Here is a 3,515-nt window from a genome sequence, read left to right as displayed (position 1 = left end):
CCATTTCATGCGACATATGAAGTTCGTACAAAAATCGCATCTCTCGGGAAGAGTAAAATACGTTCACTGAATGTGTTGGTTCTTTCTTCACTGGAAGAAGAAGAAGCCTGATTTGAAAACTGTCCAATGGAGGATATGGGCTACTATGATAAAATTTCGAATGTACGATCCAAATTCAGCCGTGGGAAAGATGAATCTGCCTCGTGACATCGGTGGTAGTGTCGTGGTTAATGATGCGGCACATCACGGTCATAGGGGCTTTCTTCCCGTTTACTTTCAGAACAATAAACAGCGTGTCCTTAACTTGCAAGATCTATCTTTCAATACTTTATGTGTGGGGAATGGAGCGGATTTTAAAAACTCGCAAATCTTTATCAACTTACGAACAATTTTATATGAATAATTATCCGCTTATCAATTAGCACGAAAAACTCTTAATCTCGATGAAAAGTCAAATTGCCTAATAAAGCAAATATAATAATAATAAAACGTTTCAAATTGTTGTGTTCACTACCGCGGTTGGAAACTGAAGAGACCGGCTTATTTCCATGCGGTCCTTACTGTCCCAACCAACGGCATTTTTCCACCGCTTATTCTCCACTCTCTTGGTGCGTTCTAAAATGAGTGAGTGGAGAGTTCCGCGCCATCTAACCGTCCGCATCCGCAACATTCAAAATAAATTTCGAATGCTGCAGATCCTGCCGCGCCACATCACTCCACCCCCAGACGAAACCTAGGGGGTTTCGGCGACGGATCCCGGAACTCCGTTCCCCGTTAATCCACAAAACGGACACGACGCTGCTTCGGGGCGCACACGGGTTTCAGTCTGGACAAAGAGACCGCCTTTTTGTGTCCACCGATCTCGAGCTGGAAGAAATGTTCTCCCCTCTCGAGAACGCGGTACGGGCCCTCATATGGAGGCTGCAGCGGCTTCCGGACGGCATCCGTCCTGACCAGAACGTGCGTGCATGTGTCCAGTTCCTTGGGCGAACAGGCAGGTGTGGGCGAGTGTTGAGTGGGTGATGGCGCTTTGATGCGTCGGAGATTGTCCCTCAGCAGACGCACCAACCCCGACTCCGTGAGACCCGATCTCTTGTCGATAACCGGATCGCTTGGGAGTCTTGGGTTCTCCCCGTGTACCAGCTCCGCGGGGCTGGCAGCAAATTCCTCTCGGCGGGTTGTACGTAGGCCGAGTAGGACGAGAGGCAAGACTTGAGTCCAGGACGGGTCGTCGCGTGCCATAATAGCGGCTTTCAGCGTCCGGTGCCAACGTTCTAGCATCCCATTGGATTGCGGGTGGTATGCCGTAGTCCGCTGGCGTTTGAAACCCAGAAGTTTGCCTAACTCCGAGAAAAGGGTGGATTCAAATTGCATTCCCTGGTCAGTGATGACCACTGCAGGGACGCCAAAGCGAGGTATCCACTCAAGATTGCGCCGTAATGTCTTTCAGAGGTATTGCCTCAGGCCACCGCGTGAACCTGTCGATGATTGTGAGTCTCGCAAAGGCCCTATTATGTCGAGGTGTATCGTGTGGAAACGCTTGGTAGTGCGGGGGAATGAGCCCACTTCTTTCCTTACATGCCTGGAGACTTTACACTTTTGGCATGCAATGCACTCTCTGGCCTAGGAATTGATATCCTTGTTCATGGAGGGCCAGAAGTATTTTCCGGTGACTAGCCGGTTTGTTGTCCTGATGCCGGGATGGGCCAAGTCGTGAACTGCGTGGAACACTTCCTTGCGAAATGTGGCCAGAATGTATGGCCGAGGTCCCTTTTCCGAGTTTTCGCAGCAGAGCGAGATGTTTGAGCCGAAGATGGGCAACTCCCGAAATTTGTATTTGGGGTTGGATTTGAGGCTCTGAAGTGTTGCGTCACCCTCCTGCGCCTTGGCAATAGCCGAGAAATCGAGTGAGGCGGGGATGTTAACCTCGGAGACACGAGACAAAGCGTCAGCAACTATGTTGTCCTTGCCGGACACGTGCTGGATGTCTGACGTAAACTAGCTTATGAAGCTCAGGTGTCGAAGCTGACGAGGGGACGCTTTGTCGGGCTTTTGTTTTAAAGCATAAGTGAGAGGCTTATGGTCCGTGAACACTGTGAACGGCCTGCCTTCTAGGGAGAAACGGAAGTATTTGATGGACAAGTACGCGGCGAGCAGTTCGCGATCGTAGGTACTGTAGTTCCGTTGAGCGAGATTCAACTGTTTCGAGAAGAAGCTCAACGGCTGCCAAACTTGATCCACCTTTTGGTGAAGGGCAGCACCTACTGCGATGTCAGAGGCATCAACAAAAACGGCTAGGGGTGCATCTTGCTGAGGAAATGCCAAAAGTGTAGCATCGGCCAGTTGCTGTCGGGATTTGTTGAACGCGCGGACAGCCTCTTCAGACCACACAATCTCTCGTGTGTCTTTTGTTTTGGGGCCAGACAAGTACGCGTTCAAAACGGACTGGTGATGGGCGGCCTTGGGCAGGAAACGACGGTAGAAGTTTAGCATGCCCAAGAACCTCCTCAACTCCCTCACTGTTTTCGGACGCGGGAAGCTTGTAATTGCTTGCACCTTGTCTGGGTCGGGCTGTATTCCTTCAGGGGAAATGGAGTGGCCGAGGAATCTCACCTGTTGTTGAAGGAATTTGCATTTATCAACGTTTAGGACTAAACCGGCCTCAAGGAGACGTTGAAAAGTGCACTCGAGATGGGCTAAGTGCTCAGACTCAGTGGAAGAACCGACCAAAACATCATCCAAATAGACGAAACAGAAATCGAAGTTTCGCAGGACTGAGTGAATGAACCTTTGAAAGGTTTGCGCCGCATTGCACAATCCGAAAGTCATTCGGGTGAACTCGAAGAGTCCAAAGGGTGTGCATATTGCCGTCTTTGGAATGTCTTCAGGAGCTACTGGGATTTGGTGGTATGCCTTGGCTAAGTCCAAGGTCGAAAAGATGCGGCAATTCGCGAGGTGATGCGCAAAGTCGTGGATGAGTGGAATCGGATATCGGTCAGGAACAGTCTGTGCGTTTAGCCTTCTGTAATCCCCACAGGGGCGCCAATCGCCATTTGGGCCTGCAGATACCCTGTTGAACAAGTTGTTCAAATTCTTTCCGCTCAATAGCCAGTTTCTGGGGTGGTAGAGGACGCACCTTTGAGAAAATCGGGGAACCAGTAGTATTAATGTGGTGCTGCACATTGTGCTTCACTGGTTTCGAGAGACTACACCCGGTAGTAATCTGGCTGAACTTTTGGAGGAGTGTCCGACCACGAGAGTCGGTGATGTCTTCTAAAAGAACGGTAAGGTTATTGTCAGCGTGAGATACCATTTGGCCCGACGAATTAAGGTTGGTTGTGGGGTCTATAAGGGACTTATTTTGCAAGTCCACCAGCAACCCATAGTGACACAAGAAGTCTGCGCCTAATATGGGGAAGCTGACATCCGCCAGGATGAAACGCCACGAAAACGTCCTACGCAAGCCAAGACTCATGTCCACTTACCTGTATCCGTATGTATTGATGCGGGAGGAA

The sequence above is a fragment of the Hermetia illucens genome, chromosome 3, assembly GCF_905115235.1.
Source record: "Hermetia illucens chromosome 3, iHerIll2.2.curated.20191125, whole genome shotgun sequence".
NCBI classification, from domain to species: Eukaryota; Metazoa; Arthropoda; class Insecta; order Diptera; family Stratiomyidae; genus Hermetia; species Hermetia illucens.
The sequence above is the reverse complement of the archived record's forward strand: the minus strand, read 5'-3'. Positions refer to the sequence as shown.